Source organism: Arachis ipaensis, chromosome B01, assembly GCF_000816755.2.
Source record: "Arachis ipaensis cultivar K30076 chromosome B01, Araip1.1, whole genome shotgun sequence".
NCBI lineage: Eukaryota > Viridiplantae > Streptophyta > Magnoliopsida > Fabales > Fabaceae > Arachis > Arachis ipaensis.
Window position 1 is genome coordinate 13,996,391 of NC_029785.2, and position 15,193 is coordinate 14,011,583.

Below are 15,193 nucleotides of genomic sequence, written 5' to 3' on the forward strand. Positions count from 1 at the left end.
TCATTTTTGTATTTTTTTTAATTTAAAATTATTTTATTGTGTTGTGATGAGTTCTTCTCACACTTGCTTAGTATTTTTCCTTCTTTCTTTTGCTTAGTGTTTTATTTTTATTTTTCTTTAATATATAAACTGGATGTGCATGAAAAGCTATGTTGATATATAATGTTTGTTTTATGCATAAAAGAAATTTTATCTTACTCTGTGTTACACAAGATAAATGAGGTGAAACCGAGTTTAAAAGAGCATAATCATGTTATTCGCAAAAGGTTCAGTTACCATCTCATCTAAATCATGTTATTATATAAGATTATAAGTAAAGAATTGTCTTTAGTTCGAGAAATGGTCCCTCAAATTGGATATAGTAAGCTATTTAGAATATGCAAACTTTTATAAACACGAGACTGGACAAATTTAAAATATTAGTCTAAAGACCAATTTTGTCATGTTGATTTTGCACTTTGCTAAAGTGTATGCATTCTTTCTTTTTTCCTCCTAATGTTTTCATTCATTTGCAACAAAAGAACCTTTCTTATGCTATATTAGTCTTTCTTTGTTATCTTTAACACTATTGGGCTTTGTGTTTCAACATTAGTGTTGTCTTCTTTTTCTTTTTCCCTCAAGTTTTTAATTTTTTTGTTGTTCATTTTGTTTTGCTGTTTTTTATTTCAGGCATATATGAATGAGTTGTTGTCATAGATGTCACCCCTATTCTTTAGAGCAAGAATTAGTTCATAGAATGCAAAGTGTGTCATGCCTCTAAGGTATATATTTCCTTTTTTTTTGAAGTTTTTTTTTGTTAGTTCTGTGAATATGATGTTTCATGAACATGAATAAGTAATCCTGATTCATATCTCTTATCTGAGTCTTATTGTCCTGTATAATGGAGAGACATGAAGAAAAATTACACAATTTGGTTTTGCAGAGCAAGATTAATGAAACAAAGGATGTCATGAAGTGTAAAGCTTATGAGATTGATAATAATAATGAGGTAAGGTGGAGATTTTTCGTTTTCATTTGTTCTGTTAAGTAAATAAATAAATTATTTATTTAAATTTTGGAGGTGCGTGTCATTTAATTAAATACTCTCCATGTACTCTAACTAAGTAGCCTTCTTTTTTATGTTCTAAAATAATTAACACCAACCACACTCATGGATCATCATTCTAATAGATATAACAACTTGGAATTTCACTGTTGAAATCCTGAAAGAGCAGCAAGAAACTGCTGCATAGATAGTGTTTGTTGATAGTCCATAAAATTTAGGAAAACATCTTAATCCAATGAATTTAGTTTGTCTAGGTTTGGTAGTAACTAGCAAGTGATTCACTCCTAACTTCCAGCAAACTAATGAGAGGTGCACCAACATAGCTTGATAGCAAAAATGATTCTGAAAGTGGTTGTAATATGAGGTCATATATTTCTTGGCTTTTGTTATACATGTATTCACTTTTTATTTGAAAAAGTTAGGTTTGTTACATATCAGTAATAGATGTTATTGTTACTTCTGAATCATGAACAAGGAGGGAACAACTTTTGTTATCCAAATACAGACAGATGAAAACATAAATTAGGACCTAAGAGGAGCCTTTTAACATTATTTTAATTATTACTCTGATGCATGTTGGCATGTGTGGTTTAGATTGGAAAATGGAGATATTGTAATGGGGAAAATGGTAAACCCATAAGTCTATAACCATTTATAAGTTTGTCAACTGAAGGTTAGTTCTTTGCTTTGGAAAATAGTGTATAGAGTTGTCAAAGATGTCAACCTCTGCTCCAATTTGTTTTTTTGATCCACATGTTAATGAATTTGAATTCTGAAACCATTTAGAGCATACAAAATGCTAGGGGTGTGCATGGACCGGGTGAAACCGGGTTTGACGTGACCCAGACCTGACCCGAAATATATATCGGGTCTATTTATTAGACCCGAACCCGGCCCTAGACCCGATGAAACCTATACATTTTCGGGCCACGATTATACCGGGTAAAAACCGGGTGAAAACCGGGCCGTTAACATTACATTACCTTTATACCTTCTTATAAGTTAGCATGTAAAAATATCCAAATTTCCAAGGCTCCAACTATTATTTGACATGGTAAAATTCACTTAGAAAAATATAACAAGAACCAACTCTTTTCTAAAATTAAAGCATAACCATAATTAATACTAATATTATATAATAACACCAAATATTTAAATCAATACAAATAACACAATATTATGCATTAGTCTAAAATCTTATGCATTTTAAATAGAAAACATTAACTTATAGTCTTATAATAACTAATAACACAAAATATTAAGATTTACAATACTTAAATTCCACATAAGAATAGTCATTATCTATCACTAATAACACAAAATATTAATTGTGTATGATGACCGGGCCACCGGGCCGACTTCGGGTGACCCGAGCCATGGCCCGGACCCGACCCGAAATAATGACCGGGTCTATTTTTGAGACCCATACCTGACCTTAAACCCGATGAAATCACACCAAATTAGCCCCTAAAGTGCTCGGCACCGGGCCAGGTCTTCGGGCCGAGGCGGGCCATGCACACCCCTACAAAATGCTATCTTTTATGAGCAGCAAGAGGAACATTTACTGTGCAACTTGAACTATTTGTAGTTGCCAAGTCAAATAGAGATAGAGCTTCTTTGATTACTTGATTTTTGGTGTTACTTTTAGTGCTAATGTTTCACATGGATTAAGGACTACATTAGTTGTTTGCTTACTCATTTACTCTCTAGAATGTTGTGCAAGTATAGTGGTTCATTATTTTTCATTTTTGATTGAGGATTTGTTTTTGTGATACAGATGGAGCATGGAAAATGTGATTTTGATGTCAATGATTATGGTGAGGAGGATGAAAAGGAACAAGGAGAAGAGGAAGAAAATAGAGAGGAGAGAATACTTGAGGAAAACCAAAGTGGATGGAATAATGATGAGATGGAATAACTTGAGAAAGTGTATAAAGATCTTTATCACCAGGAGCTGTAACAATTATTAACCATTTATTTTTAACATTGATTCATGTATTTTGGTTTTAATAATATTTGATTCCATCATATTTTCAGTTGTTTTAATAGGTACATGTGTAAGGACATTAAGAAGAGTATTTGTAATTTGTGATCAAGACATGGCTGGTAGCCTCATTGATGAACTAAATGAATACCAGCTTTTTGATCGAGTCCTCCCTTCCTGCTTTTATTCTTTGCTTTTTTAATTGCATACCATGAATGCACCTGTCTTTAGTTTTGGAATTCACAGATTGGCATGTTAGATGCTTCAGTGCATTGTTGCAACCATCTGAAGAATCAAGATTCAAGAGGTTTATAGAGTAAGATTGAAGAGACTTGGATGCTTCAATTTTTTTTTTACTATCTTGAAGCTCTAATTTTTTTCTATGTGGTATTTTCATTTAATGATTTAATTATTTTTTGGTTCATACAATTCCATAAGAAAAAGTGTCTAATTAACTATTCTAAATTTCTAATAACTGGACATATGTAGTAGAGTTTTGTTGGCAATGCACCATGAAGTAGTTTTGACAAATGGGTAATCTTGCTTTCCATAAAAGGCTTGCTTCAATTTAAACTTTTTATACTCAGTACATAATTTATTTTTGGTAGTACTAAAAATTTAAAAGGGACTATTTTCATTGCAAACAAAATATTTTTGTGATAACATTTGTTAGGTGTATAATTAACTTAAAAAGCAAACCTTACTTTATTAAAAATTTAACTGTTTTTGGCACGAAATTTAATTTTGGCTACGTATTGTTCTCCTCAAGATTTAGTTCATAGATGAAAGATTGATGCATTAGCACATAGATTTATTTTCATAATGTTATACATAAAGTGATACGTCTGAGGTTACATAGTTTTATTCATTCATTCACTATTGATAGAGGGGATGAGATCCCTTTGATCGAGTCTATTTTAACTAATTAAGCATAAATTGACTTCTCTATAAAATTAATAAAAATTTGATTTAAGTTTTTAAATGATATAATTTTTAATTCTACGATATCTTCTGGTATTGATTTTAAATTAAAGAGATGATGTTGACATGAAATAATATGATATCTTTTGCACCTGGACAAAGAAAGTTTAGAATTTAGGGTTTAAAAAAAATTTATACATGATTTTATGAGAAATTTTTAAAATAATAATTAGCATTGTTGAACTTTGAGTAATTCCATACTTCATAGATGTTCTTTGTATTTGTTTGTTTACAAAGATGTTGGATAAGAAATTTTAAATTTAGAACTAATTAGGATTTACAATATTTATTGTGAAGTTTGATAGAAAGTAGTGTTAGTCCTTGCTTTTAGCAAAGATTAAAAAAATTGAACATATTCTTAATCTTTGGTGTGCTTTGTTATATTTGTTGTACTTAAACCATCACTGGAAAGTTAAAAAGTGAATGTGAGCAAAAATGCAACATATCTTGAAAACCATCTACATCTTCCTATTAAAAGCAAATTTTGTAATTACTAAACTTCTTTTCGCAATGCCGTTCCATTTTAGAATTCTATATTTATGTCACTTTGGGTGGACAATTATTAAAAAGTTAAAAAATAAAAAAAAATTAAAAATATTGTCTTAAGGTTTGCATAAGTTTTATTTTATGATAAACATTTGAAATTGGATTCATAGAGTTTGATAAGGTTAACTTGAATTTAAATTAGAAGATTGGCAAAACTGTATCAAATAAGCATTCTCTAACTCATGATTGACAGTAATATTTTTATGTTCTTTTGAATATCTTTTTTCAAGTTTTTTAATATTAATTTTTTGGATAAAATTGTCTTTTTCTATTCCTTCTTTAAATTTATGTTTATTTGAAGCATTAAAAGATAGAGACTAATAGTGCAAATGAAGATTGAGAATGTATAAGTCTAGAACTAAAATTTAAGTGAAGATTTATGAATATTTTTATTTGAGGTAGAAATATTAGGTATAAAATGCAATGTGTTGTATCATAAAAGGACATATCGCTAAACCCATCTCAATCACTTTAACCATGGTTGGTTTTTCTAATTCTGATTATTTTATATAGGAGAGATTGATGAAGGAGAATGCTTGGCTTTATTTAGCGATTTTATTAAAAGATTTATGATAAATATCTACTTCTAATTGTTTCTCATTAAACTTTTAAGTTTTTACTATTTGTTTTAACAATGTTTATCATAGATATATTCTTATTAAACGGTGGGTTTGTATTCTTATTAAAATCCATGCTTTGCTATTTATGATAACAAATGAGACATATAGCATAGTTGAAAAAAATTATGTTCTTGAACTTCTAAATTTGCCTATATTTTTTAAAAGGCTAAATAATTTTTTATTTCTAATTTATCACATGGGTTTGATGTGCTGATTTTAAGTAGTTATGGTATACTTTTTATTTTAAAACAAAAGTTTTTAATAACAATATAACATATTATTTTTAAGTTGGTCACTTTTATTATTAGTGATATTTGTTAATGGATTACTCGTTTCCTGTCCACATTAGCAATTTATCCGTGTGCTCAGTGCGAGAAAAACAAATAATACCATTGTACCATTATGAGATCAATGTAAACTCTATTTAAATTGTTAATTGGTGTGAAAAATAAATGAGTACTATTAGTATTTTAAAAAGTAAGGTACTCTAATTTAATACAGAATAAAGTATTATTTTAATTTCTAAGTAAGAGAGAATTTATAACATTATTTATATTTTGACCGCATCACTTATGAATAATAACATAACATAATACTCCATAGCATTTTTTTTTTTGAGAAAAAGATAAATAACTCTTTGACCTTTTGATTTACGGACATTTAACTCTTTCAGAATTTAAAAATGCATTTAAATTCCTCACATTTTTAAAATTTGAACATATCGATCCCTCATGTTCACTTGGGTCTGTCAGATTCAACGAAAAAAATTAAACGTGACTCCGTTATATTGATACAGATGCACACGTGAGAGAGTTTTTAAAATGGAATAAATTAGACCCAGAAATCGATGTATTCATATTTTAAAGAGGTTAGGGACTTAAACGTATAATCCTCAGGAACTTAAATGTCAATGAACCAAAAGGTCAGGAATCGATTATCATTTTTTTTTAATAGCAAATTTTTCTGTTTTCTTAAAAATTTTCATATATTTTTCAAACAATATCAACGTTCCTTTATCTTTAACACCAAATAATATCTCAAATATATTTTACATTCACGTTATTATAGTCTTTATTTATCTTGTCCGCGCATATTGCGGGTATCTTGCTAGGAGAGTAGTATATGGTTGGTTGTTTGACAAGTGTCCAACCTATTTTATCAACAAATGTCTTACTTGAATGATTGATAAATGTCTTGCTTATTCAAAATTAAAAAAAAAAAAACAATACTAGTATAGAATAAGCTATTATTAGGAAGTACATTGTGGATATTAAGTGGGAATTTGAATTTCAAATTCAAAATCATTTTGTTCCAAAATTATTCATTCTCTTATCCTCATAAGTTTGTTCCCATTTGTCATCCATAAATTTAAAAATGGAAAAGACAACAAATGAGAAAAAAAAACGAGAAGAGAAGTTGAGACAGAGTTGGAACTTTTGGTAGGGAAGAGTAGGTGACGCAGGTAGGAGAAGACTTCCTCCGGCAAATAAGAAAACCGGAGAGGATTCAGGGAGAGAAACACTGAACGAAGTAGAGAAGAAAACATGGAAGTGACGAAATGAAGAACGACGGAAGGAGTAGTGGCTGGTGATGCCAGCGACAGTGAGAGACAAGGACGCTAAGATCGAGAGAAAATGAAAGAGGAATGAGGCAACAGGCCATCGCAGCGGTTGGTTTCGCAGGAACACGCCCACCGTATAACGGCATCGTAGCCCTTCCTTTGTGGGCAGTGGCGGGTTCTGCGAATGCGATGATCCAGTTCCTTACCACGTCGGTGTACTTCAGGGATGACAGTGCTCCTATGGATGTTTTGATTTTGATGCACATAGTAATGCTTAAATATTTTGTCCTATATATTTAACAGAAAAGGTCTGTTCAGCCAAAATTTGAACTAGACTAATATTTTATTTTTGTTGCAGACAGTGCTTCCATAGCAACGCTAATTAAACTTGATCTTTAGTAAATTTATTTATAGCAATGGGGTGGGCTTGGGATTATTGGCTGCAAAGGATTTTTGATGACCACTGACTTCTCTCCACCTCTTCTCTCAATCTCTCCTCTCTTACACCAGGATCTCCTTCCGCGTTTCCATCAAAGCAGAGAAGAAGAAAACATGACGGTGAAGAGGAGAAGCACGATGGAAGAAGGAGAAGAGGGTGGTGACAGAGGTGGCAGTGACAGATAAGGAGGCTAGATCGAGAGAGTAGGGAAGAGGAGACAGGAATGTATACTACAAATCCGACGACACTTATCAGGTCCCATCTCACAGATCCATTTCAACTCTTCAATGTCAGTATTTGATTTGATCACTAGTGCGTTGATTTCCTAATTAATTAAATCATATATTAGATCATTTGAATGTTGTGATCCATCCTCACTCCATCTTTACTACTCTCTGGCTGAGGGAATAAACTGTAACATCATTTGTGGTTTTTTGTACTTTTTTTTTCATTTTAGGAGATTTTTGTGGTTCTCTGTTTCTAGCTTCGAGTATTTCGTGCAATTCGAAGCTTTGATCTTTGAGGTATGGAGAGTGTTGGTTCAGAAAAGATAAGAGGAAGAAGAAGCCAGAGGGTGAGAACAAGATCAAGTGCAAAATGAAGACTGTGAATTGCAAGTTCTGGAGAAAACTTATGCTGGTAAGTGAAACCTTTTTTAGCCATACCTATTATTCATTTGTTCAGTTTTAAGTGTTTCATGTATGATAAATCTGTGATGCAATGATTTAGGGCTTATTCTTATGTGAAAAAGGAGGAGAAGTGAATGGATACATTTGTTTAGTTCAAGTATTTCCTTTTTTTTTTTGAGTTTTTTTTTTCCTTTTTCCATGCTTGTTTTTATGAATAGATGGAGTGTCATTTGTGCATATGAGTACTGCAAATACAATGTTGAGTGTGATGTTGTGATTCATTTATATGTTGAAGATTGTTTTTTAGTAAAGTACCTTGCTTTAGTTAGGGCTTTTGGTGCCATTGTGGAATCATTTCCAAGCTTTACTCTTTGTCGTTCATTTTTTAAGCTACAGATACATTTGGTAGAGACAGTTCTCAGGCTGTTGTTACGGAACTTCAACGAAACTGCTTGGATTTTCATGCTGAAAATAGAGTAAAGAGAAAATAATTAGTCTACAGGCTGTTTTTCTCTTTTTATCGAGGATATCAGCAGGTCAGGTTTCTCTTATATTAAGAAAATTCCTCTTCTACTTATGCCAATGTTTTATTTTAGTACATTGTGAAGTATTCTCATTTCATTTTTGCAGATAGTGGTGTCAATTTTTATGGTGGGTATATTTATAGATCTAAGAATATTAACAGGTTTTGCTCAGGAATTGGAAAGGGATTCAAGGCGTGTTTACTGTGATATCAGATCTCAATAAATTAAGCTTCTCTTCTATACGAGTGTTTCATCTAATATTACTATGTAAGGCTTTGAACTGACATATATATAGCAAAAATTGTTGTATTCCTTGAAATTGTGATTGAATCAAAGTAAAAGAGCTTTGGTTTTGAGAATGTTGATGCAATCAACATCTGTTCTTTATATTTTTAAAATTTTTTATCTTTTCTTTATTGCCTGATCTGGTGTTGGTTTTATTCTTCCATGAGTTGTCACACTGACTTTTGTAAAATTGACTTTTGTGGAAACTGAGAACAGTTGTAGGTGTTTTGATTCCTAGGTGGATAAAGATGTTGTTGCATTGTGTTGTTTGTTTATTGAGAATGAAGTATGAGTAATTAATGAATTATGGATTTTTTATAACTGCAATACTTTCCAAAGACTGAGAAGTATGTTCCTTTGTTTACTGTAGGTGATGATTTGGAGAGAGTTGACAGGAGTAACGGGCTGCGCTAGCAGATTGATGCCAGATTGATTGCGGCCGCAGTATGGGAAGCACGGGAGAAGGAGAAGAGGGAGGCGATGGCGGTGGTGGGAGACTACGTTCCTGCTGCTGAATCAAATGAAAGAGAGCGAGCGCAAACAGAGCAGTGACGGGGAAAGGAGGCTAGATCGAGAGAGAGATAAAGAAAGAAGAAGGAGACGATGATGGCAAGATCTGGCACAACGAAAGGAGCACACATCAGCTTCGAAGTCGGCAAAAACAATGTCCATGGTGGGCACATCCTAGGTTAATCTATGGTAAACTCTGCTAACTCCTTTATCCTTACTCTAAAATCGTTATCTATCTGTTGCTCTCTATCCCACCTTCTATTTTCTTCTCTAACACACCTTCTATTGTTCAAGCAACGCATTTTGGGAAAAATGACTGGCCTGTTCTTAAAATCAGAATATTTGAGTTGCAGCCATTACATGTGGTAGAGCTTTCTTGGCAATGCAAGACTGAAGTAGCTTTGACAAATAGGTAGTCTTGCTTTCTATATATAGAGAAAAATGATGTATTCCTTGAAACTGTGATTGAATCAGAGTAAAATAGTTTTGGTTTTGGTATTAATAGATGTATTCTTTTGATTTTTTTTATACGGTTGAGCATGATGCAGAAGCCAAACATGCTGCCAGTGGAGCTCTGAAATCGCCATGTTGGACTATGGGCTACAAATATTGGGTATACTATATATTCTTTTTCATATGTAAAATTTGGTGCCTTAATTTTATTTTATTTAGTTACTGTTGATTTTAGAATTACTATTTCAAAATTTTGTTAATCTGATTTTGATGACTATGCCTATAGCCAAAAGCATGCCTATGCCTAACTTAGATTATTCTCTTTGTTATTGCTGTAGCACTGGTTCTCTTAACAATTTACATGCTCAAAGATGAGGTAATGTTGTTCTCTAATTTTGTGTTTTTATTCTTTTTATTTATTACTTTTTCTTTTTACGAGATAAACAAAAGCCCATCATTGGTGCACCAAGCTAATAATCTTTTTTGCATCGGTCATAGATAATTGCTTCCATAAACCCTAAACCCTAATGGGTACATGAAGCGGTCAAGAGAAGGAAATTATACACAAAATGGCAAGGTGCATACGAAGGACATGATCAGAATGCTACAATCGTTTCATGAATGGGAAATAAAGGTTCTATTGGGTATTCATTTATAATTAATTGCATTATTCGGGCACAATTCGTATTCTAAGCTATTAGTTTGGTTGTAGGTGTGGCTGTTGTCAATACGCTGATTATTGTAATGTGTAAGCAAAATATTATTTTGATGGGCACCAACATAGGCACTGTCTAAGACATCATCTGTAGGTGATCATATCTTATTTATACATATCATTTATTCTAACTTGAGTCATAACTTAAGCTTTATGTATTCTATAAGAGCATTCTGACATGAAATTAAACAAAGCTTTCAGATGAATGCTAATAAATCAACTCGAAGTTAGTCCAAAAAATATAACCAAATTAGTTACATAACTTTTATAACATGATGCCTTAAGAACTGATTTGATTTTCAAATGTCAAAGTGCAAAACCAAAAACTGAATTCATTGCTTTCAAAGTATTAAAAACCAAAAAATCATAGAGTCATTTACTGGAACAATATCATATGAGGTAATGATTCTAATCCAAGATGCTTTTGCTCGCTGCAACAAATAAGGTATTTCTTCATGCAATATTTTGTATTTCAAGTTGTAATGACTTTTGTATTTTAATTCATGTAATCCTTTCTATATATTGCATTTGTCATAGATAATTTCATGTAATCCCTTCTTAAATCTTTTTTAGGCTTCAATAATTGCTTCCTTAACATATGTGTTTCTTTTAGTAGTACTAAATAATAATCCACGCCTTTTTATCTACAAGTGTGACTAGAATGGACTAATGTCCCTTTGGGATTTAAGTCATCATTGACTTCTTGGTTTCATATATGTGTTAGGTAGGTAGCATTGTGTTAATTTGCAGTTTTGGTTAGCTGAGCTAAATTATTCATTATGCTATGTTTGGGTCTTGGTGATGACTAATGCTTTGTGCTGCATCCATGATTTTCTTATCTATCATCATTTCATACAGTTACATAAAGGCTCAATTCTCTTCTCTTTTGATGGAAAACTTGGTTACTGCACAGTCATATTTGAAAAGATATACAATGGTAGCTTCCAGTTTGGATTTGTTTTCAGTCTTGATGATGGCTAATCCTATGGTTGACCTTTGCCCAATGCTTGATTTGGATTGTACTCTGTCTCTATTGCTTATTTATTTATTTGTTTTCTTTTCACTCTCAAAATCTATGTAAGATAAGAAGGCAAACTAGGATATGAAGAATTTGAAAAAGGTATTGGGAGCCCTACAACCTTTAAAAGCTCATATTTTGAAAATCATATTACCCTTTTTTTGGCTCATTTTGTATGTCATTGTGAATAGAAAATTACCATTTAGAAAAAAAAATGACTAATTGGTTTTGAATTAGTGCAGATAAAAGAGTCCTTTTCCTACGCCTAATACACCAAATATATCCCTAAAGTATATGACATTTTAGCAAAGAGAATGAAAAAGAAATGATTTTCAAATCTGTGTTATATTATTGTTTATTTGTTTATGAAAGAAACATTAAATGTGATTATTTTCCATTGTAATGTAGATCAACCAAGTTGGAACTGTTAAAGAGGTCAATGAGGTGGTGAAGCATGCAAAGGAAACACATTGGGAAGTGGTAACTTCCGGTAGATGTGGAAAAACCATACACGCTTTCATTGCTGCCATTGGAATTGAGAAAATCAGACAGGTAGTATGATCTTCTATAAAATAATTCTTCTGCTTTTGAATGTTAATATGTTATGACTTTGCTCAAGTGAATTTTCTTGAGAAAAAATTTTGATTTTCTTGCAAATTGGCTTCTTGAAACTTAGCTTATTACTCTTTAAAGCTTTTATGTCTGTTGCAGAATAATAATATTTGTTTCTCAGTATCTATTAATTTGGAAAAAAACACTTATATTTCTATTAATTTACTTGATTTTAGTGGACTTCGATTCATTTCAAGTATTGATTTATAATATTGCGATGATGAAAATAGCCTTGCATCTTGCCTCTTCACCTAATACTTATCTTTTGAATTAACTTTGACATCTTGGACTGTGTCGCAAATTTAACTTGGAGTGGATAAAGGTTATAGTTTGTTCATTTCAAATGCTGTGTTACATTCCAAAGTAGTCACAAGTACTAAGGGGTAGTTCTCCTTTGAAAAGTTCGTCAATAGCATTAAAATATAAATTAACTTATTGCCTTTATACAATCAAAGTTAGTAACATATTTGGCGTTTAGTAGCATATCATGATTTTATATAATGAAAATTCACTCAACGAACACTGCAGTTAGTAACGTAATTGTTGTTCGATCAAAATATTTTATTTTCTGTTTCATTAGAACAAACTACTATATATCAAATGAGTGCATAGCTCGGGCGAAACATAAGAAATACCTTAACAAGTTGTATATAAAATTACTATTAAGATTTTTTATAGGCATTTTTTCTGCTTTTGTCTATTTTATTAGGAATCATTCATTGAATATGTGATATATACGAAGAATGAAACTCCATCCATCAAAGCTGTTGAAACTTAATGTTGATTTAGAACATGATTTTGACTCAGCTGTTCATAACTATGCACAACTAAACTTTTCATAAATTAATTGATTCATTAATATAACTTGACCATCATTCTTCAATCATATTTGATAACAGAGGATAAAGGGGAATGGCAGTGTACTATTCTTCCAATAATTCCACCACTTTTTTTGTATCATTACATTAAAAATCAACATCGATGGCCATAGAAGAATTACTTTTTTTTTTGCTTAGTAGGTAGTTGACATTGTTTAATTCTAGGAACCAATTCTAATTGCTTAAATTTATTATTTACTTTAATTTATTTCTTCTTTTGGTTTTATTTGTTTGTTGTGTGATTGTAATCAATGTGATTCAGTGTTTCAGTGTTCATCAGTGATGTTTTAACTGGATTGAATTTAAAAAAAAAAAAAGAAAAAAAATAATTAAGCTCCTTCATTATCTTTTTTGCTCCTTCATTATGTTTGGTTCTTCCTATGGGATAATATTTTTTTTGGTGACTTCCTATGGGATAATATGGTTTGGCAAGATGTTCTTTTTCACTTATTTTTTTTTTAAAGAAAATAATCTTTTCTGCCCTCTTGATTTGTGCTTTATGTACTTGGTTCAGGATTCAATTCCAAATCTAAATGCATATAGTATCAAATTACATTAATTTTTTGTGATAGTGTGATATTATTGGTATTTTAATTTCTTTTGTACTCTGTTAGCGAAATCCAAATTTGTCTTCTATTCTAATATAATTTCTTCTTATGAAGGCAATATGTCATCACTTTATGGTTGGTTGGTTGTTCTCTTTCAATCTATGCTAAACTAATAATCATAGACCTATAAATATAATTAAACTCATCTTTCTGTTTTTTTTTATTTGTTTTGTTTTGAGTTATTAACCTTTCCTTCAGTTGATATTTTGTGGTCATAATATTATGATGATCATTTTTCTCAGAAGCTTTATACATCATTGAGAATGTGATATGTAGGTCTTCAGCATTTTGTTTCTTTTTTCTTTTGAAATTTAGCTAAATGTAGATTATTGCTGTGCTTGATTTCCTACTGCACTACAATATAGCTAATGCCATCACATTTTATCCATGCAATTCAGTTTGACGAAATCAAATATAGTGGCTGCCCCAACTGAATATTATTGTTGTCAAGTATTTGGACTTTTGTTAACTTTTTCTTTTCTCAAGTCTTCTAAGTTTTGTCATGCTTTTATATATGTCATTCTTTTGACATTTTATTAGTTAATTCTTATTGCAGAAATCCAGTGACAATCTTAATAGTGTTCTCATGACAATAGCAATGATAGATCAAGATGTTGGGCCACCGTGGGGAGCTCTCAACAATCGGGTAGACTTCGGGGAGGAATCAAGTGAGAGAACATAAGATGAGAAGACACCACATCCAACTCAAAACCTTAAGGTGTCAAGTTAATGGGTCTCTCATCTTATAAACCCTCACTCTTCCATGCTTTCTTTGATGTGGGACTAACTTCAACACTCCTCACACTTGCAACACTAACAATCTCCCCCTCAAGTGTGAGCCTCCACATCAAACATCAACTCCCCCTTTCTAGCTCCTCCACCATGGGTATTCGTCCATCACACCGCCGCAAAACACCGCGGGACACACCGCCCGAACCACCTTTGCTGGGAAGACTTTCGATGTTTCACCTTTACATCTAGGAGGGATTTGTTTACATCTTATACTCCTGGTGATTTTGGTGATGTGAAAATGGCTCATCAAGGTGTTGCAAAATGTGCTGGTGTTGGACAGGTTTGCTTAGAAACCTCCAACGGTACCAAGTTGACTTTGAAGCGTGTGAAGCATGTTCCAGATATTCGGTTGAACTTACTTTCTGTTGGTAAGTTGTGTGATGAAGACTTGGATAGCTCATTCTCTCGTGATAGTTGGAAGCTCACCAAGGGTTCCATGGTTGTTGCTAGAGGTACTCGACACTCTACTCTTTATTTAACTCAAGCAAAGATTGTGAAAGATGTTGTTAATGCTGCTGAGTTTGTTGATGAAACTGATTTATGGCATAAGAGATTATGTCATATGAGTGAGAAGGGTATGAATATGTTATCCAAGAGAAATCTTTTATCTGGTTGTAAGGTTGCTTTGCAAAAGTGCAACCATTGCTTTGCTGGGAAACAAAACAGGGTTTCTTTCAAAAGTCATCCACCTTCAAAGAAGCCAGAGATACTTGACTTGGTGCATTCTGACGTATGTGGGCCGATGAAGACAAGAACACTTGGAGGGTCTATCTATTTTGTAACCTTTATTGATGACCATTCTAGAAAATTATGGGTTTACACTTTGAAGACCAAAGATCAAGTTTTGAATGTGTTCAAGCAATTCCAAGCTTCTGTTGAAAGAGAAACTGGAAAGAAGTTGAAATGCATTCGTACTGACAATGGTGGTGAGTACTCAGGTCAATTTGATGCTTATTGTAAAGAGCATGGTATAAGACATCAGAAGACTCCTCC

General features: G+C 32.1%; 1 long non-coding RNA gene across 1 annotated transcript; it reads left to right on the forward strand.

Moving 5' to 3' along the window:
- Positions 7,297 to 8,177, forward strand: LOC110269884. The gene is made up of 3 exons (XR_002358680.1): positions 7,297 to 7,465; positions 7,661 to 7,815; positions 8,131 to 8,177. It is a non-coding gene; the product is annotated as an uncharacterized LOC110269884 (long non-coding RNA).